General features: G+C 40.4%; 1 protein-coding gene and 1 pseudogene across 1 annotated transcript in view; one reads left to right on the top strand and one right to left on the bottom strand.

The window, feature by feature from the left end:
• The window catches only part of Slc35f4 (solute carrier family 35 member F4), a 205007-nt gene that overhangs the window by 34205 nt on the left and 145575 nt on the right, over nucleotides 1-25227 (top strand). The window lies entirely within an intron of this gene.
• LOC150054481 (destrin pseudogene) lies at nucleotides 11481-12167 on the bottom strand (annotated as a pseudogene).

Genomic DNA, 25227 nt, shown 5'->3' with positions numbered 1-25227 from the left:
GAAGGGTGCAAATATTCAGTCCACAGCAACTGGGCTCACTTATTTGGAATCAGAAGAAACTGCTGCAAAGGCCAGAAGAGAGTGACGTCACACTGCCCTTCTAGCTGCATACACGTGGTGGGACATTCTCCACTGTCAGCTTCACTTCTAAATCTGACCACCTAAAGCTCCCTCCCCTCCATCCCTGCTGATTTCCTTTAGAAAGTTAATAATGTAAAGTTTGATGTTTAGGTCTTTAATCCAATTTAAATTTTACTTTTGTGTATGGTACATAAGATAAATATATAATTTCATTGGTTTTCATGGAGAGTCCCAGTTTTCATTATTTATAGAAGAAATTAAGCTTTCTCCCTTGCGTAGTCTGGGCACTGTGATTGAAAAATCTCTTAGTCGTAGATGTAAGCGTTTCCTTGTGGCCTCTGTTCTGTTCCATTGCTTCATCTGTCAGTCAGTCTGTCTGTCTGTCTGTCTGTCTTTATGCTGGTACTCTGTTATAATCAGTGATGACTTTGATGGATGTTTTGAAAATTATGTCCTGTGTATTTTCTGCTCTTATATTTACCTGGTTTTATTTCTACATATGGTTTAGTACAGTTTTTTTTCTCTCAAAGTCATACCCTTTTTCTTTGTTAGACAGGGGTTTGGAAAATATTCATTTAGATGGGGTTATGGAAATTGGTTTTAGTCATCAATTTTGAATTGTGAATTCATTATGCAAACCTGAGTCAATCTTTTTAGCTTTCTGTGTCAAGGTAGACTCTTGGGTAGAGGTGGAATAGGAATGGCAGTGGTATTATAGGAGAGAGAGAAAACCTTCTGATTTAGCAAACAGCCTGTGTGGTTATAGGTAAGCTAACATGGAGAAATTTCAAGGGCGTGGAATAGGCAAGGGACTGAACTTCCCAATTTTAGCAGAACATGGCCTGGTTAATTAGATGTTCTTTAGAAAGGCAAGTGCAGGGTTCAGAAGGAACATAGCATAGTTGAAGTTTAGGAGGAGGGATGGGATATTTTGGGTAATTGAACCTAAGGTGCTGGCACAGGAGGTGAAATTTGGGGGATAATCACATGGAAATAAGCATGGTAAGAGGCTGAAGATAGATCTTTCCTATTTTAAGTATTGCCTAAGAACCTGCCTGACTGACAGCAGAAATCATAACCAGCAAGCCACTGGAACAGATTGCATCTGGTTTGGTGGAAAGGGCATGTGTATTTGCAATCATATAATGCCTCCCATTTATTGACCATGTACTGTGTTACAGGCAGTGGGCTGGGCATCCGTCTACACATGGTATGTCCTTGAATGTTCTCAACAGTCCTGCTGAGTAGGTTGTATAATGCTTATCTTATGGGTGATGAAACAGTCTGAGAGAAATGAAGAAACTTGTCTGAGCCATACAGTTAGCAAGTTTGGAGCTGAATTTGGAATCCAGAGTCTGTCTTCTGACTATAAAATACTGTTCCCCTGGTAGTGGAGCTCCTGTGTTTAGATTTTTAGCTCTGCAAATCACATTATGAATTTCCATAGCAAAGCACAATCCACAATGTTTGTATAATTTACATGGTAAAAGTTGTATTCATCTATAAAGTGCTTTCAAGCAATTCTAGTTTTATTTTCACATGAATACAAAGAATATTTTTTTTGTTATCAGACCTGTAAAATGATTGGAATTGGACAAACCTCAATGGTCTCTACAATATAGAGAGATGATATGACAGGATCTATTGCTCGCCCTGTATATCCTGTCCGAACACCCTGCCCAGAGGATGGGAGGAAAAATAAAACTGTCTTGACTGTCACCAGAGCTAGATGCCCTCTGAGCATAAGATGGAGCTTCAAGACTCCTTCCAAGATCCTGGGAGTGGTCTTAGAAATGAGGTTGTCCTTGGGCTGGGACTGTGGCCTAGTGGTAGAGCACTTGCCTAGTATGCATGAAGCCCTGAGTTTGGTTCCTCATTTCCACATACACAGCAAGAGCTGGGAGTGGTCTGTGGCTCAAGTGGTAAAGCGCTAGCCTTGAGAAAGCTCGAGTACAGTGCCTAGGCCCTGAGTTCAAGTCCCAGGACGGGCAAAAAAAGAAAAGAAAAGAAAAGAGAAAGGCTGTTCTTTCTCACACTTTCCTTCTTTGAAGGTTATGGGAGCCAGTAAGGTCTGTGTGTGTGATCTGTTGTGTTTTGTTTTGTTTATACCAGTACTGAGACTTGAAGTGAGGGCCTGGGCACTGTCCATGAGCTTTCAAAAGGCTTAGGGCTCTACCACTTGAGCCACAGCACCATTTCCAGGTTTTTTTTCCCCATGTGTGTGGTACTGAGGAATCAAACCCTGATCTTTGTGCATGCTAGGTAAGTACTCTACCACTAGGCTAAACTTCCAGCCCCTACTTCTGGCTTTTGAGGTGGTTAATTGGACATAAGGTTTTCACAGACTTTTCTTCCTGGGCTGTCTTTTGCCTTGATCATTAGATCTCAGTTATCTGGATAGCTAGGATTACAGATATGGATCACCTATTATTATTACTTATTAATAGATAGGACTGACAGCACCTGGCTTATGAATTTTTTTAAAGGTCCTGCAAGAGGACTACAACATGCTTCACTTCACGTGTTAAAATCCTTCAACTCTGTGGTCACACTTCCTAGTATCATCTTTCTGTGAAGACTATCAATGTCTTGAAGACAGGCATCCAGCCACCTTCTGTTTCTTATCCTCGTCTAATATCTTCTCATATGTATAGTAGTCTATTATCAAGAGATTGCCAAATGTATAAATATTGTTTTTTAACTTTCAAAGAGAAATTAGAGGTGAGGAGAAAATGACTTATTACACTGTCTAATTATTTCTTTAAGTTGAATGCTTAGCAAAGGTGACTATTATTTTTCTCCTGCTGCAGAACACACTAGTCTGTAACCCAAGGCTTAAAGCAACATCTGTTCCCTTCCTGTTTCTATGCATCAGAAATACAGGCATGGCTTAGCTTGGTCCTTGGGATTGGGGGGGAGGGGTCACTTCAAGGCTCCACTGGCAAGCATCTTCTTCCTATCATTCACGTGGTTGTGGGGAGGATTCAGTACTTTGGAGGCTGTTGGACCAGTGCCTCTTTTCCAGATGATCTGTTGGCTTAAGACTTCCTTGATCCCATGCCTTTAGGCCTCTTCATTATCAAGAGCAGCTTGCCATTTAGCTATTTTGCTATATTGCAGACATGAGTGTGAATGGGGTAGGGCATGTTTGTAATCTCAGATTCACTCTGAAGCCATAGGTGGGAGCATCAAGTTCCCAGGCTAAATCAATCTGAAAAGTAAGATTAAAAGAAAGGCTCGAGGTATGGATCAAGTGGTAGAGAACCCAACAAGTCAGAGGCCCTGAATTCAAATCCACATACCAAAGAACTAACAGACAAACACCAACATCAATAATGAAACCCATAAGCAAGTAAGTTTGTACATGTAGGAGAAACAGCCACGCTCTTTGGCAGCTCTAACTTGGATGTGAACTCCATCAATTTTGCTGTGCTGGGAAAAATCAGTAAGTCTAGTCCATATTCAAGGTCAGGAGGCTAGGGTAATTGGAGGCCATTTTAGAAGTGGTATGTTGGACAGGGAGCTATATCTGTGTATATTACAACACCTTTTTATTAATGTTTTTGCTAGCTGTCCTGAGGAAGAGCAATGATTTCTAGAAATGTAATATGGCAAAACAGTTGGAGGAAAGGTTGGAAGAGGAGGTTGAAGGAGCATCACTGGGATCTTGAATATCAAACTAAGGAATTCAGATTTTTACCATAAGGGCAATGGAGAATGGCAAATCAATCTGAGCCAAGGGATGGTTCAATTAGAGATGTGTTTTTAAAAGGTCAGATGTTTTGGAAAGGAAAGATAACAGAGATCGAGAGACTCTCAACTATTTCCGTGCGTTACCAATAGAATAAATAAAAGGGTAGAAGATGCCTGGGTTCTTGTGGTAGGAGACTGGAATCAGCACCTGGAAAGAGTAAGGAAAGGCCAGGAGCAATCAAAGGAGGCCTGGGTGACCTGTTGGAAATGGGTGGAGAGGAAAATGGGGAAAATCAGAGTTGGGAGGGAAGATGACCAACTCTGGCAGAACATGTGTTCAATGGCCTACCAGCAGTTCAGTTGCAGTCTTGTCTTTTATCCCATTTTCCCACCCCTCTTTTAGTAGCTGGTAGAGTCCACACCAGCGCTATTGCACTTATTCCATGGCTAGCTTGTGTAGAAATGGGCCTCGTGTGGGTGAATCTCTGACCAAGTGACCTTGGCTTTTGATTTTGGAGAGATCACATAAGAAGTGTCAGATCAGAGTAGGATTTTTTGTTTTGTTTCATTTTGCAGTACTATTGGTCGCTGTTGGTTTCTGTGGTGTTGTGACAGGTCCTTTTCTCATGGGCAATGTTGGTACTACATACCAGGCAGGAGTTGTTTTCCCATTATAAACAGATGATGACTGAGGTCTGAGTAGAGCCATCAAGAGCCATATTGAAGCTGGACACAGTGATGGGCCTGAAGTCTAGCCCTCAGGAGATGGCAGCAGAAGGATTTCAAGTTAGAGGCCAGACTGGGTGATGAAGAGAAGGAGAACCAAATTGGTCCATTCAATAATGGGTTTTAATTTATTGCCTCTAGTCACCTGGCTCTTTTCTTATTCTAGAAGATAGGTTTAGCAGCATAATGTGACAATGGGCAGTAATCCTTGTATTTGGGTATAGTCTACATTGTCCTTGGGCTGTAAGGAATATTTTTCTTGCCCAAAGATAGCTAGATCCAAAGTTTCCCCAAAAGTTTTTAGGAGCTAGTATTTCATTTAATCTTCACAAGTGTTTCTCTTAGCTGACAGGAGAGCCTAATTTTCTCCATTGTATGGGTCATGAGACTGAGGCTTACAGAGACTGAGAAATTGTGCCAAGAATCACACAATTGAAATATTATGAAATAGCAATAAAGAGAAACTACTTAGGGGGAAATAATAGTATATGTAATACTTTTAGGGGAGAGAAATATTTTCTAGTTGTTACTTTTATTACTTTCTTGTCCTTGGAGAAGAAACTTCAGCCCAAGGTTGATGCTGTAGCACCTGAGCCACACTTCCACTCCAGACAATGCTGCTTACTTTGTATTCTGTCACTTAGAGAACAGTGGCTTTCCTCAGTGGTAGAAAATTACATTCCCCCCCCCCCCTTAATCAAATGTGACAGCAGCGCATCTGTGGAGAGTCACTTCCACAGCTTTAAAGTACTGCTCACAGTCTGTCTTCTACCTCTCCCTACTCTTACCCCATCTCCCTCTGCTTCTGCCAGAATGCTTTTGCTCAGTGCAAATCCTGCTGCCTGGTTATCTTCTTTCTCTGAAATCCTAACTACATTTCAAATTCCTTTTGCTTCATAACATCTTCCTCTTTGGTCTTCTTCTCTCAGTACCTCTAAAGTCTTTTGTCTGTGCAGCTCAGTGGGGAGCTTACATGACCTTTGGGTCATGGGCAATCTAGCTGTTTTGCTCAATTGCTTCACCATATTCCTTGCTTTTGTATATTCTATGTGTGATGCACCGCAGAACCTGAAGAGTATGTGTATCATAAGTGGCCAGAAACCTCTGGAATTCTGGGAGCACTAAAACCTATTGGAGATTGTCTATTTACTACAAGGCATCATGAAGACATGTTTAAAAGCAACCAGTTAAAGAAAAAAGCTTACTATAAAATGTCCCATTGGGGAGCTTGGGTTACAAGGACATTGTTACTGTGGTTACATAATAGTGTTCCAATTTCGAGATGCTCCTCTGGAACTCTGTTCCCTTTTGTTTTCTAAGATGGAAACACTGCATCTCTACTCTGCTTCTCTCCCAGCATGCCTTGTGTTGCCTAGAGTTTGCTGTTTTCTAGAAGAATATCGCTCCAGCTCCAGGTTTTGCATGCATAGAAGGAGATGGGAACCAGGAGCTGTTTTGGGGAGATATTCTGTGACCCTTGGATTTCTTTTGCATATTTAAGAACTTAACAGAAAGCACACGGTACTTAGGTGAGATTTAAAAGAAAATTGATTTGAAAAGGTTCTGAGGAGATATGTAGGAAAGAGGTTAAGAACTCTGCTGCTGTAGAAAGACAATATATATCTTTCTACAATTTAAACATGCCATTGCTTATTTTTTTCATCTAATCTCCCCTCCATATTGAATTGCCAGATATCGCTTTTTTTTTTTTTGCCAGTCTTGGGCTTTAGCTCAGGGCCTGAGCACTATCCTTGCACTTTCTAAAGGCTAGAGCTCTACTACTTGAGCCTCAGCACCACTTCCGGCTTTTTTCTTTTTCTTTTTTAAATTATTTTTTTTATTGTGAGTAATAGAAGGGTTACACTATATTCACCAGATAGAAGGTGCATAACTTCACAAACATTGATACCCTTTCTCATGACATGGTCCCCATTTCCCTCCCACCCTCCCCCCACTTAATCTTGATTTCTCCTCTTCCCTATCCAATTTCAAATAACCAATTAAGCATATATAAAATATATCAGACAACAAGGTGAAAAATTGTAACAATATGAGATAACTGGCTTTTTTCTATGTATGTTGGTACTACTGAGGAATCAAACCAGGGTCTTCGTGCATGCTAGGCAAGCACTCTACCACTAGGCTAAACTCCCGGCCCCGATGTTGCTTTTTTGAAAAATACCTTCTTCTTTGAGTGTTGAACCTTCTAGCATTACAGCCTGGGCTCACATTTTTTTTTAAAGTAATGCTTTCTGCCAGAGATGTTACATTACAACCATGTGTGGAATTTTAAACAACTTCTCCCAACTTCCTATAGCAAAGAAATTTAAATCTCTGCCATTGCATTGGGGGCCATTTTGCTTCTAGAATATTTCTGTGAATTTCTCACAAGATTCAAATGTACATTTAAGGTTGAGGATTACTTAACTTCTCTTGGGTCAGGGAGTTCTTGGGAATGTCACCTAGAACTTGTTAGAAGGTCTTGCTTGGTAATAAGAAGTTACATCATTCTGAGTTATTATCTCTGCATTTCCTTTTTTTTTGCAGAAACTCTGAGGAGAAACTCAGAAGAAAGCATAATTAGATGGGCTAAGGCCTCTTTGATGCAAGTTATTGGTTGAAAGTCCAATACTATCTTCAATGAAGGAAACTGTCTATATGCTTGGAAAGATAAAATGCCTAAGTACATATGAAAAAAGTTGTTTATTTAATGTGTTTTTTTTCCAAAAAGTATAAAGTGGCGCTGACTTGTAGCTACAGATTAAACAGTCAGTTAATAACAAAATCACACAAGTATTGGCTCCTATTGTTCTCCGTGGCGCCGTTTCTCTTCAACTCTCTTCTTGCTAGGATCTTCAGTAGACAGGCAGTCCACGTCTACTGCAGCATTCTGGGCTCCTTACCTTCCTTTTTTAATGGACATATGGGGAACTATTTGATTAGGGGAGAAAATAACTTTCTCAAGAGAAAATTCAATCATTACATTGCTGTTACTGAATGTGTTCTGAGGCTTGTAGAACTCTATTTTATTGCTTGGAAAACTACCTTGTTCTAAGAAGCTCTTCTTCTGGAGTACATAGAGAATGTCAAATCTCTTGGCTAGCTGCATAGAGAAACTCCCTTCTTTTAAAAGAAATACATCCAAAATAAGAACAAATTCAGCCCAATTTGTGGATTACCTAATACACAATCCCCCACCAACCATAAGTCACCACCTAATCTGCTTCCTACCTTTGCTCTTTTGTTGTTGTTGTTTCCAATGATTTGTCAGACATGTCTAAGTCTTAAAAAATTCTTTTTAAAAATTGTATACTTTTTGCTTGAATGGTCCACTGTGGTCCTGAGACCTCTAGCTCCCATGGTCTCTTTGTCTGCCAATGTCAACTCCAGTCCACTTTCTCCCATAGGCTCCACTGTCCATGTCTCCAGTGTTCTTTGTTCAACCTTCAGAATTCCTAATGATCCTGCTACTGATGCATCCTCAGGTTTTTTTCTCCATTGCAGTATTGCTGTACCTTCCTGATCCTTCTCTCTTCCCTTCACTCACTGTCTATTCCTAGCACAGCAGGCAGAGGACTCATTTTAAATGCCAAATGACACCATCCTTAAGCCCCACGTACTCCCATGGTGTTCTGTCCCAATCAGTACAAAATCCATAATCCTTTCAATAGCCTCTTCAGCCCTCAGTAATGTGAACTTCTGTGACCATCCCATCTATGGCTTTCTCCTTTGCTCATTCTGCAACAGCCGCACTTTGAGTCTTTCTAGAACAAACCAAACTCATTCTAGCCAAGAGCATTGTAGTAGGTGTTGCCTCTGCTTGGAACACTCTTTCCCCAGCTATCCCTCAGCCTGGATTCCTCACCTTTTCTAGGTCTCAGCAACAGGAATTCTAAGACACTATGACCTTTCCTTTTCTAGGTAGATATCCTAACCCATAAGCTATACCTCCAGCCCTTTTGTGCACTGATTATTTTAGAATATTTTGTTGCCTCTGCTGGTGAATTTACTCATCCCTTGAACTATGCCTCCAGCCTGCTTTATTGCTGTATAACTTGGAGATGGCATCTCCTAGATACCCTACTGCTCAGGCTGACTTCAAAGCAGGGTCCCTTTAGGTCTCAGCCTTCTAAGCAGGTAGAATTAAATATGTGAGCCCCTGGCATCTGGCTGGTTATTTTTGAGATAGGGTCTCATTTTCTAGCCAGGTGTATATGCCTAGTAATTGTCCCATTTTTTTCCATTTCCCATTGTAGCTGAGATGACAGGAATGTACTGCACTATTCAGTTTCTTCTGTGAAGATGGAATCTCATGGATTTTTCTGCCAGCGATGGCCTGGAATCGTGATCTTCACAGTCCTAGTCCCCTGTATAGTTGGGAAGACAGGCATGCCGGCAGTGCACCAGCTATTGTTTGAAAAAGAATCTGGTGTGTATATTCAGACTGCTCTTACACTATCATCTTCAAACCTCAACTTCCCAAGTAACTGTGGTTACAGGCATAAGCCATCACACCAGCTATAATTGTAATGTTTTGTTGACCAACTGATGACATATATTTAAGTAATATATTTTTTGTTCTAGTTGGCCAGTGAAGGATCATTTATAAGCATCACGATGATTCTCTTTGAATTATTCCAATGGTAAGAATATTGTTCTTCTTTCCCACTGATTATGGGAGACATGATATAATTGAAAACCCATACTGAGAAATGTCTATAGAGAAGAAAAAATTCAAATAGTGCAAGGAAACAAAATCATAAACGATATATTTAGGACATTATTCATCTGCATGGTGAAATTATGAGTGACTTGTTTTCTTACTATGTTCATATCAGTATTTGAAAATTTCATGTAACTTAATCAAATAATATTTAAAATCATTATAACAACTAGTTTTAAAAAATGAAATAAAGATGTCAGGAGTTTGGCCTAGTGGTAGAGTGCTTGCCTAGCATGCACAAAGACCCAGGTACTATTCCTTGGTACCACATATGTAAAAAAATGCCAGAAGTGGTACTGTGGCTCAAGTGGTAGAGCTCTAGCCTTGAGAAAGCTCAAGGATAGCACTCAGGACCTGAGTTTAAGTCCCAGGAATGGCAAAAAATAAAATAAAAATGTTATCTGTAATATTATCAACATTATGATTTGAGTGTCTGTGCATAAATATGTATCTAGAAGCAAGATATTGAATTAGATGACAAGCCATCTAGAGTCCCACGACTTTTTAAATTAGTGAGTCTGAAGTCATTAGCTCAGTTTTTCACTGAAAAACATTGATTGAGCACCATGTAGGTACCAGACACTGTCAGACACCAAGGATGTACCAGTAAACAAGACAGCACAGTGCCTCGGGGTCTTTGCATCACTTTAATTTCAGCTGCCTCTCTGGAGCATGTTTCAAATGTGCTGTGAAGTAATGCAATTCTCACTTACCATGGGATTTATTTACTCTAGAAAACTCAGACAATGGCAAGTAAATAAGAAGTGAGCTAACTGGAGATTTTACTATGAGCTATGAGGATGAGTTAGGTGGGGTGTCTTTGAGCCAGGTATACAGAATAAAGCTTAGTGGTTCAAATAGAGTGCTTCAGGTAGGGGAGAGGAGGAAGAGGGGCTGGGAAGGCTGGACCATGTGAGCAATGGATGGAGTCCAGTGAAATGTCTTAGGAAAGAAGGATAGTTGAGTCTAGCTCAGGTAGGGAAGATGGATGATGCTATCAGTGCAGTGATGATTGTAGGTTGCTTTGTATAAAGAAGATTTTGTGATCTGATTTTAATTGAGGAGCTCTCTATCCACTGAAAAGACAGCCACAAAGAAGAGTTCACACAAGACTAAATTGGAGTTTCAGACCTAAGAAGACATTACCACATGGATTGTGAGGAATAATAGGAACACTGGGAGATGAGCTTAAAGATACCTAGAAGAGTTGAGAGCCTGGGCGAATAACTTGAGATGCCTATAACTAATGATCTGGCACAAAGGAAACAGCAGCAACTGTGATGAAGGGAAAAATATATCCTTAAAGTAGGAGGAAAACTAAGGGTGTTATTATTGTTTTAAGTTAAAAATGCTTCCTTCATTACATAAAGCCTATATATCCCTACTTCTAAGTTCAACGGTTTGCGCATCTCTTCATTGTTTGGTGTGTCATGCCTGTGATGGTAAGGACAATCATTTCCACATGTCATTGGGCTGTGGTCCTGTGAGTGTCAGCCCCGAACTTGTTGCCCACCTACACCGCTGACTAACTGCTCTAGAAAATTATGTTCCCCCAAACCCCAGAGGAAACCATCAGCATTCTTCCACACTGACTGCACCAGACTCTGCACAGTTCTGGAGGAGACACAATGAAAGATTCTGCAGGTGTCCTGGCTTACCAATATACTGTTTTGTCCTCTTCATTAACAAAGCAGATTACAGTGGAGCCCTAATTTGCATCAGTCAATACAAGACACTGCACCTTGTCCTGAGGACATGCCATGATTTCTAAGCTGCCAGGTCACTCACAAATGGTCTCCTGGCGAGTGAGGCTGCTTACCGCAGGGGCCATGCTGCTCTTGCACTCCCACGGCGGCTTGGAGTTGTGCTTTGCAACATCCGCGCAAAGTGTAAGTGGACACAATTCTGAGGCGGCCTTCATTACACACTTGGTAGATCTAAAAGACTGCCTGACTTGGTCTTACTATTGTTAGTATACTAGTGTTGTTACATATTATAAGGAAATAATTATAGCCAAGTATGCTGTTCAGGTCAACAAAGAATAGAGAATTAATCATTTGGGCCCAAATCATAACCAGTTCTCCAAGCAAAAGAAAGTAACTGTGGTGGTTAACAAAGATGTAAAAATATTCTTCACAAGGCCTTATGCTGTTTTGTGAACTGCATTATTAAAAATCCTGAGCATAACAAGCATCCTTATAGGGTAACTCATTAAAGCAGGCATTTGACTGGTTAAGAATTTAATTTCACACTGATAAAACTTTAGACTCTAGATTTATTTAGGGCTATGTTTGGACATATTTATATATTTTATTTTACTCTAGAAGATGACAAGACAGCTCCCCCTCAGTAAGACTTTGGCCTAAATAAATTTGCTTTACTTATATAGCAAGAGAATAACATTAAACATGGAAGCTTTCAATTTGTGGCACTGAATGATGATCTACACAGGGCACCCTTCAAAAGCTACATTTAAGGACCCGCTTAGCTTTTCAACAACACAAGCACGGTTGAGGTCTTCCGGCCCATTTGCTTGACATTCATGCTTTGTGCCTTAAACTTCTTTTTAATGGCATCCTTGGAGCTTGCATAGATCACTTTACTTTTCAGGGGTGCTAGTTCTGATGCCCACAAGAAAAACATCAACTCTTCTTTTCTAGATTCCTTGATTTCAAAGCTTGCATCATACAAAGCATAACGACAATCTTTTTCAGGAAGCATTCCCACAAAATGCTTAAAAGGATCGGTTATGGTAACACCAACATCTCCAACCAACCCAAATTTCTTTGCCTTCCTCAACAATAGTGCACTTTTTGTCTGCACTGAGACAAAAAATGACAGCCTATTACTTTTTCTTGATTTCTTCTGGTGTAGAGCATTTTCAAACTTTCATGTCATAGAAAATGCAACACACTTCATTAGCAACTTGCACTCCAGATGCCATTTTGGCTGGGGAGGTCACAGGGACTTGGGGAGGAGGAGGGAGACTGCTGGCGCCAAGTCTTCAGAGCATCTTCCTCATCTTCCTCGAGGAAGTGGGACCAATGGGCCTAAGGGTGTTATTTTAAGAGACAAACTTGTAGCCTGTCTTGCAGCAAAAGATATGGGGTCATATGAGACCCCTTGAACTTTCAGATACATTGTCTTTAGAAGAACACCCACACACAACACACACACACACACACACACACACACACACACACACACACACAGAGAAACTTATTTAAGAAACTGTCAAATATCTGGAAATCAACATTCTTTAAGTGAACAAAGAGAATAACCTAATTTACTTAGACTTCTTCCCGTAGGTCTGCTATGACCTATCTGCTAACTCCACACACCTGCAGTATAGTTGCAGATGTTCCAAGGCTGAACGTGATTTCATCCTGTACATTGACTTAGAATCTTATTTTAGTGGTAGATGTTGGATAGGTGACACTGCAGGAGAAGGATGTAATTGATGGAAAGGTACCAGGAGTCACAGGAAAAGGAAACATTATATAAAGCAAGAGACACAGAACTTTACCCCAAGGCAGAGGTAAACTACAGAAACCAGACAACACAACATGCTCCAAGACAAAGGTAAAGGCTTCTAGATCCCCAGAGGTTCCCAGGGGGCTTCACTGTCAGAGATGCATGAGCACATCTTTGGGATGTCATCAGGTGTGCACTCAGGTTGCCTGTTTGCTTGTATTTTCCAGGCCAGGGCTAGGGCTGAGACAAGGAAGTCAGGAGGAAGAACAACAAAATATAAGGAGACACTCTTCTCCCAGGGGTGCAAAACACAAGGTTGTTGAGGAATAGCAAATCCTCCTTGAATTTACGCTGCGGACATCTCACTTACCTAACCTGACCCTGGGCCTGGCTCTAAGCTTTTTCCAACAGCATTGGATTTCTTATTTGCTGGCCTCCTCACCAGGTCTAGGGAAGTGAAGCAGAACTGGCACATTTGCATATCACTTCAGCCCTTGATGTAATGAAGGTCAGTTTCCCAGGCATTTTAGATGCTTGGACTAAGAATTAGGCTTTTGATTTGTTAGAAGACAGTTTCTACAAATTAATTTTCCTAATATTGTCCAGAATATTTGATTTAACCAAGAAATCAATGGCCTCTAGCATGATGGAAAAACAAAGGATTGACTATATTTCAAATGCTTCTGGTCATCTACAGATAAGATTTACTTGAATGGACATGTTATTATGTGAACGTCCCTACCAAGTTTGTACTTCCAGAGAGGGAAAAGAGAGAGAGAAAGAGAGAGAGAGAGAGAGAGAGAGAGAGAGAGAGAGACAGACAGACAGACAGACAGACAGACAGACAGACAGACACAGACAGAGATAGAATCAGAGAGAAAGCAACATCTGGCTGCAATTGTCTACAGATAAGATTTACTTGAATGGACATGTTATTATGTGAACTTCCCTATCAAGTTTGTACTTCCAGAGAGAGAGAGAGAGAGACAGACAGAGACAGAGAGACAGAGAGATAGAGACAGATAGACAGACACAGAGAGACAGAGACACAGAGACAGAGACAGAGAGACAGAAACACAGACAGACAGAGCAGAAACAGAGAGAAAGCAACATCTGGCTGCAATTTTACAGGATAGTCTTACTATCTATGAGAGTTTCTATAGTACATGGGCACAGCCCATGTACTACTGGTAAGTTAAGATTTGTTTTTGCCTAGTGGTAGACCTAGCTACAAAGTGAATTCTATAGTGCACTGTAATAACTGAAAAAGCTACCTTTAGTATAAGAACCAATTCATAAAGTATTCTAGTATATAAGTTGATGTACTAGTATATAAATCCAAAAGCCTGAGAGTATATGAGAATTGCTTCAAAACTGTGCTGAGATTGTGTTGTTTTGGATCTCTGGCCCATATAAGGAGCAAGCAGTAAGTGATGAGCCAGGAAACTCTGGCAGTCAGGTGATGAATGAATGATGTCTTAAAAATTTGAAATGAGAAATGTAAATAAGTGAAATAATTTTAGCTATATATTTTTTGCCATTTCTGAGCTTGAGCTCATGGCCTGAGCACTGTCCTTGGACTTTCTCAAGGCTACATCTCTGACACTTAAGCCTCAGCACCACTTCTGGCTTTTTTCTATGTATGTGGTACTGAGCAATCAAACCCAGGTCTTTGTGCATGATAGGCAAGTTCTCGACCACTAGGCCAAACTCTCAGCCCATAAGTGAAATAATTTTAGGTAGTAATAGTAAATCAAGCTATATGAAAACATGCTTTATAAGCTTTCAGGGATGGAAAGCTACCACTTTTTGTTAACAAGGCCCTCCAAAGGGATGATATGAATGACTGGAACAGTAATTAAATGAGGAATTGCAGTTGGCAAGATAAGCTGACACACCAAAATCTGCCTGACAATGTGATGAGGAAGGAGGACTATAAAAGATAAGGACGTAAGAAGGGTAAAAGAATGTAGAAATAAGTTCTGGGAAGTAACTCTTCAGCTTGATGATCTTACCAGAAACAGGAAGGAAACCCACCAATCAAAAAGCTGCCTTCTGGGAACAATTCACTATTTAACTCAAGGTCAAACTATGTAACAAGGAAGATGGATGAAAATGGAGAGAGAGAGAGGTTAAACTGTCATCTTCTCCGGTGGCATATCTATGCCAGTTACTCTGTCATATTTTCTTCTAATAAACTTTTCTATCATCTTTACTTATGTGTATGTCTTGCCTGAATTCCTCTCTTGTTGGACACAGGAGCAAGGTTGTTTAGCTGCTCTAGATTTTTGTGCCTCAGATCTGCTGTTAATCTACAATGATATCTATATGATGACAGATCTGAGTTTTCTCTACATATACTAACTACAATGTTCTATCCATCCTTGAGCATTACATATTTCTTTATTTAGTCTTATATTTAAGCCTCCTTACAAAACTTTGTAATTTCTCTATGCAAAATGTCTTTATATACTTCATTATGACAAAATCCTATTTACATTTTATTCTCAAATCAAGTTATAGACCCAATTGAATGTTAATTTGTTTTAAAATATGAATCTTGTATTTCACAACTTAACCTATCTTATTAACATTTCTAGCAAAATATTTATAGATATTTTATGTCTGTGTTGCAAATTATGAATTAACAAGGACAGTTTTATTTCTTCCATCCCAATTCTTATTTGTCTCTTTCTTGACTTAATGTATTGGTTATTCTGTAAGGAATTAATTAGCTGTTCTAATAGGAGGCATTCTCATCTTGAAACTCAATTCAAAAGGAATGTTTCTGAAGCTTTATCTTTAAGTGTGATATTTGTTCTGGGATTTGGGTAAAAGCTTTTCCCCACCCTCAGGCTAGCAGCAGAACTGCTACAATCCTAATGACAAGAGGAAAATATTAGAGTTATTGGAACTGGATGGGGTTTAAGTAAGTCTAAGATGGTCACTTGGTCAGTGACCCACATCTTTAGTCTGAAGAGGTCTGAACCTTGTTGGTTTTCTTTTGTTGTACCTGTTGGGTTGAGATTGCAGAGATTTCCCATTCTATGTGACCTCCAGGCAAAAAAAGTTCCCTGAACTCCTGTGACTCTTCCGGTGTCCAGACACTTTCCTTCTTGCCCCTGTTGTGTTATCCCTTTTATAATCATGGTCAGGAGCTTTTACCTTTACTTTGCCTTCTGGTATACTGAATTTCATGAGAAGCCCATATAGTTGCAGCTCACACAGCTTCAAATTCATAGCACCCTGACTTCATCCTTTGGTGGGAGCCTCCTCTTGTCTCTGAGCCCAGTCCACAAAGAGATCTAAAGATTGTGGCAAGAAGAAGCACAAACTCAACAGATGTGTCCTTGAGAGGAACTGTGTATGGTGATAGTCCTGCCGCCATGTTGGTTCTAGGCCTATCTATTATATTGATTAAAGATGGAGCATCCTGACCCTCCAGCCTTGATGCCAGGGGGACAGGTGTAGGTCCCTTTCCATTGCTGTGACTAGATGCCTGGGAAAATCCACTTGGAAGGAGGAATGGTTTCTTTTAGCTGACTCAGAGTTTCAGAGGTCTCAGTCCATTGGTTGTTTGGGCCTGTGGTGAAGCAGCACATCAGAGCAGGAGCTCATGATTGAGCAAACTTTCCTTCTTCCTGGTGGCTTGGAAATAAAACAGAGAGGGGGCTGGGTTCCAGCATCCTCACACAGGACATTCCTCCATTGATCTTACTTTTTTTTCGAGTAGGCCCCACTTTTACAAGGGTCCAAATCCTTCCAATAGCACTGTAGGCTGGTGACTTAATCTTCAAAACATGGCCTTTGAGTTTAAGAATAAATCCACAGCAGGGATGTTATTTCCTCTCTGTTTCTGGTAATTAAATGCCACTATCTAGACTCTACTAGAATCCTACCAACTCCTGACATATATAGATGCTGTGATCAGGAGCCCAGTTATACTGTTGCATGTCAGGTGGCCAATTTTAGCCTACATAGAACAGCCACTGTCTAACTCCTAATAAGTCTGTGATGTCGCTCTCATCTCTGCTGTCCTTATCACTTTAATGAGTAGAATGTATTAAGGTCCTTATAGGGAATACATGAAAGTGGAAAGTTTTCCAGCTTTATTCAAATCTATTCTAACACCCTCACCTTCCAGAGCCTACAAAAATCTTTGATACTCTGCTAAATGATTTTACAATATCTATCTCATTTACTGTATGTTACTGTGTACTGTTTAATTTTTTAAGGAATCACTCTAGCCACTTATTTTTGGCAGAACTGGGGTTTGAAATCAGGGCCTTGAGTTCACTAGGCAAAGTACTCTACTACTTAAGTACTACCAGACAATTTTTCATATACGAGCTGGTAACAAGGCTTGAACTCAGGGCCTTATATTCTTGATTTGCTTGCTTGCTCAGAGCAAATGCTCTACTATTTGAGCCACATCTCCAGTTTGGAGTTTTCTAGTCAGTTGGAGATAGTCTTAGGAACTTTTTTTTTTGGCTAGGCTGACTTTGAATCTCAGTTCTGATTCAAGCCTCTTAAATAGCTAGGACTAAAGGTGTGAACAACCTGTACCCAGATTGCTTTATTTATTATTTTGAATAGGGCCTCAAAGTTTTGAACAGACTAGCGTGGACTGTGATCCTTCTATTCCTGTTTCCATAGTAGTTGACAGGAGTCTGCCACCACAACCAGCCTTTTATTGGTTAAGATTGAGTCTTACAAGCTTTTTCCAAAGCTAGCCTTGAACCATATCCTTCTGATCCCTGCCTCCAGACTAGCCTCAAATAACCTTGCTGAAATATTACTGATGTCAGGGACATAAATGTGTTTTCCCCAGCTATATTTTCTGCCTTCTACTGTAAATTCTGTAAGAGCCATTTTCGTATGCATTATTCACTCTCTTGATTCTTACTAACACACATGAGCAGACGTTGCATGTCTCTGAACCTCTATCCCCACTTTTGCCAGAGCAGCCACTTCTCCAGGCTGTTCTGTGGTTGCACTTAATCAGTGGCCCTACTAAAATTGCCTAATTTGTATTCCCCTTACTGGCCAAACTAGTGATTCACTTTCTACTTGTACCTACCTCATTTCCATCCACTATAGATGAATCCTTTGATAGGATGCTGGTCTTCAGTGAGTTACTAATTCCAAGGTCCCATTCTAAAGATCTGCATTCTGCAGCAAATCTCAATACTGATATCCAAGCCAAGAGAGATCCTGGGACACGGGTTTCAGTTTAGGAAGTGGGAGTTTAGAAGTGATCCCACAGATCCTGGAGTAAGAGTTTCGAGGAATGAAACAGAAGAGGAGGCCAAGGTAGATGAAAGATTTCCTTGTCAAATTGTCACTGCTGTGGAGCTCAATTACGTATCTCTTCTACATAGCCTATGGCTTAAATAGTACACTTGGGGGGGCTGATAAAAGTTTGGGACCGTTATCCACAAACTCCAACACTCTATTGGTTAAAGACTCTAAAAGTGAGCACCTGCTTCAATTTTGCATTGCAGATACTTCTTCCAATTCTACCTCTTAGAACTGCATCCAAGTCTATGAATATGTTGGGTTTATGAATGCTTATGAAGCAAGTTCTACTCTGTTACTGATACATCAGTAAACTCAGTGTAAGTAATCACCATCTAGTATATGGTACAAAATAATAGATGCCTTCTAGTTCTGAGATGGTGAACAATACTTTGTTCAGAGGATATAGAGTGAGAAACAGACTTCAAATCAGATGGGCTTTGCATTATGAAATGGGTTTCTGCATTATGAAAGTATACAAAAAAGAGATATTGGCTCTCTGCAGAATTCAGAGGACTGACAAGAGTTGATCTGGGGAAGTAAACTTCAGTGGAATTTTAAATTGTCATTGAGAGGCTCGAATCTGTGGCTTTCAGTGTTACTCTAAATAACAAGTTAGTAAACTTCCTAAGGAAGGTCAGAGAATAAACAATTTTGGCTTTGCAGGCCATTTGGTTTCTTGACACTTGTCAACTTTGCAGTTATAGTGCAATGAAAGCATTCTCAGATGATATAGAAACAGATGAGTATGGCTGTATGGAACAACTTTTTTTTAATTTGTGAAAAGGCTTGTTGGATTGGGCCCACAAGTTATCGTGTATTGACTTCTGTTCTAAATTGTCACTGAGATGTTGGTACAGGACATGGCACTTTGAAATCATTTCATTTTAAAAAAAGCATTTTCTGTGCAACAGGGTATTTTTAGGTTCCGTAGCAAGCACCTATAAGGTTCCATGAAAGACAATGCAGTCTCTTTTTATGTGTGTTCATTCCGTTCATTTCTGTCCATCTCTATACTATGGTTCACCTGCTGGGACATGGCCATCAGTGCTTCACATTGACCTGAAACTACCTTTTGACATTTGAAGACCAGTGACATAAAGCATTCCCAAATTACAGCTTTTCTTCACAGTGGCAGAGAAGCAACTATTAATTCATCACATAACATTTCCTCTAAGGTATTCAGAATCGGCAAAGTATTAGCAATCAATCTACTAAGTTTTCAGAGTTTTCTGGAGTTAACCCTTTCTTCAGAAAGGAAAGATCTTTTTTATTGTCAGTTGTGGGGCTTAAACTCAGGGCCTGGGCACTATCCTGGAGCTTCTTCAAGGCTCGAGCTCTACTACCCACTTAAGCCACAGCACCACTTCCGGCCTTTTCTGAGTATGTGGTATCGAGGACTGGAACGCAAGGCTTTGTGTATGTTAGACAAGCACTCTACCACTAGGTCACACTCCTGGCCTTAGGAAAGATTTTTTTTTTGCCAGTCTTAGGGCTTGAATTCAGGTCCTGAGTACTGTCCTTTGACTTTTCTCAAGGCTAGAGCTCTACCACTTAAGTCACAGCACCACTCCCAGCTTTTTGCTATGTATGTGGTACCAAGGAATCAAACCTGGACCTTCGTGCATGCTAGGCAAGCACTCTACCACTAGGCCAAACTCCCAGCCCCTTAGGAAAGACATTTTAAATAAAATAATCTAGAGCTGGGGATACAGTCATTGATAGAGCACTTAATTATTATACTTGAGATCTTAGGTTTGATCACTGGTACTGAATAAAGAGAATAATCTTGCAGAGAATTAGTAAGCAACTAGTTGGTTTATAGTTTGGTCTAAGTCTGTATGTCTAAGGAAGACTAGGGAGCTACAAAAGACAAATTAGTTTATACCATTGCCTCTGCAAAAGAAAATTCTGAAGTTAAAAGTTCGGATGTTTCCTGAGTTATAAAAGGTCATATCTCGATAGATGGAAAACATCTACAGCTTCGAACACACCTGACCTACTGAACATTATAAGTTCGCCTAACCTCCCTTAAACGTGCTCAAAACACTTTCAAGAGCTTATTATTGGGCAGAATCATCTAACCCAAAGCCTGTTTTATAATAAAGTGCTGCTGTCTTGTGTAATTTCCTGAAGACTACTGGAAGTTGAAAAGTAAAAATGAAGGTATGGCTACACTTTCATAACTTCTTCAAAGTCCAACTCTTCTTCAGATTGAATCACATTGTAAGGGCTTTAACAGCCAGCCCTACATAGTAAGTCTCTATTAAATATATTTTGATTGATTTTTATCACATTTATCAGTGGACTGTTACACGAATTAAAGGTCTCTTGACAGGTTTGGGGGGGGTCATGTACATGCAAGAAACATATCCTCTGCCTCTCAGGAATCTATAATTAATGACCAGCTTGATGGACATTGGAAGGTGAGTGGATATAGCTGCATCTGTAGGCTTCTTGAAGCCAGGCTAGTTTAGGGGCAACTGTGACAGCAATGCTTATAATTTAAAACTGAGTGACTCTCATTTCCACCAGGGACACAAGACTTCTATTCCCTAGATGGTCCTACAATGATTTACTGGACAGTGACACTACCTCAGAGCATTCACCACCAGAGGAATTCACCAGTTCTTTTTTTTTTTCATATTATAGGGTAGATAGTCCATATCCTAAGAATCATCTCAAAGAAATAGTGACCATCGGAATTCACCAGTTCTGTCCTTGTTTTTTTTCCTTCTACCTTTGGTATGGCCTATTGCTGAGCCATCTCTGACAGTCCCTTTGTGAATATTGCTGCCTCAGAATGGGCCATACCTGATATCCTGAACCATCTTGCTCAGGCAACCAGTAGATACCGTGTATGCCCTTGGGGCAGCCTTTTGTATAGATGATTAAGCTGCTTTTCAGAACGATTAGAAGAGTTATACCTTGAGCACCCTCTGGCTTGTCATACCGATTAGGAGTCTGATCGGGACACTAAGAGATGATTGTGTAACTATGGTAAATGAGGATTCTGGGTCTAACAGCATAGACTGGGCCTGGCCTTTACACTTACAAGCTGTGAAATATGGGGGAAATCACTTAGCCTCTCTGTCTCTGAGATTATTCGTGAAACGAGGATAATAATTCCCAATATAATCCCTAATAATGCTAATTCTAATGCAATCCATAATATTCCAGGAAGAATCAGGTGCATATAATATCATCAGGTAATAATAATGAGGTGCTAGAATAATATTGCTGTAAGAATCTGGTGACTTAGCTAGTGGGAAGCACATAGAACAGCACTGGAGTGTAGAATCACTACAGAGAGGCTGGTTGCTTTTATTGTTGTTATTCTTGCAGCACACACACCAAAGTTGTTGCTTCTGGGACAACACAGTTGTATTTCCTCATAGGATGATCATCAATGCCTCTCATTTTCTGGGGGAAAGTCAAGAGGCACTGATACCACATGGATCTAGTTTAAGTTTAGAAAAGACTCTAAAAGATTCTGTGTGTGTGTGTGTGTGTGTGTGTGTGTGTGTGTGTGTGCGTGCGCACGTGCGCACGTGCGTGTGTGCTAATCATGGGGCTTGAACTCAGGGCTTGGGCACTGTGCTCAGATCCTGAGCTTTCATGTTCAAAACATGCTCTACTAGAGCCACAGCTCCATTTTTGACTTTGTGGCAATTAACTGGAGATAAACCTCTCACAGACTTTCCTGCCCAGGCTGGCTTCAGACTATGATCCTCAGATCTCAGCCTCCTGAGTAGCTAGGATTATAGCTTGTGTGAGCCAACAGTGCCAGGCTTGGATGCTCCTATGTTTGTGTCCATCTTATATCTGCTGTTTGGGTTCGCAAATTTGTCCTACCTCATACCCTTAGCACATGGCAGAACTTAGATTCAAATCCAATTCCATTGACCGCTGGGTAACATGCCACAGTGGCATGAGACAGATGCCTTTGTCTGAATTTGTCACATACTCCCAAGACTCAGCCACCTGCAATGTGTCAATATAATTTGTGAAAAATCATCTCCCTAAGTTCATTTTTACCCCAGAAGAACAACAAAGTGATACTGGATGGTCAGGATGGTAAAGGCTGGCACTATGTTCCTTTAGCGTGGTGTGTGTCTTGAGGCTTAACTGAGAGGCCTATGCAAGTGCATGCAGAAAGGGAAGAGCGAGGGTATGGTTTGGATTCCAGCTAGGCTCCATTTTATCTGTAAACACATTATAGTGGCTTTGGATCTTGAGATGTAATAGGGTCCAGCAAACAAGACACCCCAGGGGCTATATTTAGGAGTTTTTAATAGGCTAGCGGGCTCTGCTGCATTCCGATGGTCTCACCAGGGAGTACACATCAGTGATTAGTAAGGCCAAGTGCCTCTGTGGTTCCACTTGCAGGCAGTTGCAATAGCAAGACTTCTTTCTTCTTGAAAACTAATTTCTAGGTCAGATTCACAACACAGACAGCTATGTGGCTTATTATTATTTTAAATGGAGAATGTTTACTGCAGACTGAACTTGGCACTTCTCTTTTCTCCTGAAAACTTCTCTGTGTCACATCCCCAGTGCTGGTAGAACTAGGGGGCTTTCTGCTTCTCTTACGTAATGAACTGTGCTTCTTATTTTGGGTTTATTTTCTTCATGACTTACTTTTCCTGAAGAAAAAGTAAAGAAACAGCTGCAAAGATGCTCTAAAGGTTTAAAAATCATTTTACAGACCTAAGATGTCTGCAAAGCGCCATATGTTTTCAAGTCTGTTTTGGCCCTTGAAGGGGAAGAGAGGCCTCTTTGGTAAGCACCTGTTACACCCTTGGATTAGACCTGCTTTGCTTTTGTTTGTTTCTTTAAATTCTTTAAATGACCCTGGAAGGGCTGTTGTTATCGTTATTCTGGAGAGGACTCTGCTGGGACTTGAAGAATTATATAATTTGCCTCCGGTCACATAGCTGCCAAATAGAAAATCTGAATTCAGACCCACACTATGAAATCTTTGCTCTTTCTGCTATACCTTCTTTGAACTTCCCAAACTCACAGCACTCACACATGGCAGGAAACAAGGGAGAAGCCCCTCATTCAAAGGCCAGGTCACGCAAAACTGGAATTTGAGCTGCCACTTCACATTCCAGATCTTCAAATTCATGATTCTAGATCCCTAAGCAGTTTCATCAAGTCTTCTCTCCAGGTTCCCACAGCCAGGGGCCTCTGCTGTTGGCTTTGAAGCCCGAATGTTGATGGGAAATGTGTATGCTTGTTTATTGCCTTAAAGGCTCAAAATTGGAACAGACAGAAACTGAAAATGTCTATTAATATGTAAGTTAATTACCTGAGAGTAATAAAGTGACCCAATCCTGTGCAAGTTTATGTAAAGCCTCCATATGCTTAAAAATATATAAGGGATGTCACACCTTCTACCTTTGTATCTGGCAGTCATTTTCTCCACTATGTGGGGAGAGTGAGGCATTTTTATTGTTCATTTGAGCCTGAGACATACCCTTCAGAACGCTTAGCGCCAACCCTGGGGTTGGCATTTTTGCAGTGTTCTGTTAGTGCTTTCATTGTGAACAGACTGTGGTAGAGATCAGGCTGTTGAAGAGGAGATAGTGCTTAGCACTGGCACTCATGCTTCAGGAGGGATGGACTCACAGGGCCCTGAAAAGCATCAGCTACACTAGCCAGGAGTTTGGCCCAGTGGTCAGAGTGCATGCCTAACACGCACAAAGGTCAGGGATTGATTTCTTGGTATCACGTACATAGAAAAAGCCAGAAGTGGTGCGGTAGCTCAAGTGGTAGAGCTCTACCCTTGAGAAAACCCAAGGACAGGGCTCAGACCCTGAGTTGAAGCCCCAGGGACTGGCAAAACAAAACAGAACAAAACATCAGCTGTGGATACCAAGAACAGCCAGAACAGACTTACAATTTGGGACAGTGATGATAACAAGGGACAAATTTGGAGATTCTCTGCCATATGACTGTAAACAAGTAAACATGCTGTGTTTGGAAGTGGTTACATTCAACAAGGGGGTAAGGGGAGAAGGGATGACGAACACAGGGAAGCAGGGTAGGAGGAGAATGCTGGCAATAATTCATTGAATATACCATAAAACTTTCTTAATAAAGACCCAGAAACACAACAAATCAAAGTTGGATAAATGGGATTGCATTAAACTGCGGAGCTACTGCATGGCAAAGAACTAATCTTGCAAGATAAATAGAAAGTACATAGATTGGGAGAAGATTTTTCACTAGCCATGTAATAGACAAGGTCTCATATCTAAAATATACTCAGAACTCAAGAAAATAAAAACTCCCAAAAAACAAATCCCCAAAGAAATAAGCATCCCATTAACAAGTGGGCTTTAAGAGAGACTTCTCTGAAGAGGAAATAAGAATTGCCAATAGATACATGAAGAGATACTCAGCATCTCTAGCTATAAAAGAAATGCAAATCAAAACAGCATTGAGATTAGACCTTACCCTAGGTGGAATGGCCATTATCCAAAAATGTGATAACAGATGCTGGGGGGGCTGAGGGAATACTACTACACGGTTGGTGGGATTGTAAACATGTTCTGTCACTTGAAAAAGCAATATGGAGGTTCCTCAAAAGATTAAACACAGAACTCTCCTGTGATCCAACAATCCCATTCCTTGCCACACTAAATCTACCAGCACAAACATGTTCATTGCAGCATTATTTACCATCGCTAACATATGGCATGAACCCAAATGCCCCTTATTAGATGAATGGATTAAGAAATTGTGGTATGCATGTATGTATGTACATATATAACTATGTATATATGTACATATATACTATGCCTCCATCAGAAAGAATGGCATTGCTCCATTTGTAAGGAAATGGGAAGACTTGGAAAAATTATATTAAGCAAAGCAAAATTACATTAAGCAAAGAAATAAAGGTGGCATGGTTTCTCTCATTTGTAATAACTAGAATATGTCTATTATACTCTGAACAGGGGATGATAGTAGCCCAATTGCTAAGGGCCTAGGACCATATATAATGAATTTTATCAAAATGAACTCCTAGAGTTGGAAACAATCGGTTCTTTTTATGTCCTGTAGAGAGTTGTTTCTATTTTTTTTGTTTTACTTTTCTGTACCTTTTGCCTTGTATATAAGCTTATCTGATCTGTGGAAGGGAAAGGGAATCAAAGAAACAGCAGGATAAAGGATGAACTAATGCAATAATGACACTATATTGGAAATGAACTTTAAAAGCT

Source organism: Megascapheus bottae, chromosome 14 (assembly GCF_031878675.1).
Source record: "Megascapheus bottae isolate mThoBot1 chromosome 14, mThoBot2.hap1, whole genome shotgun sequence".
Taxonomy (NCBI): domain Eukaryota; kingdom Metazoa; phylum Chordata; class Mammalia; order Rodentia; family Geomyidae; genus Megascapheus; species Megascapheus bottae.
Note: the sequence above shows the minus strand (reverse complement) of the source record. Positions and strands in the feature narration are given on the sequence as shown.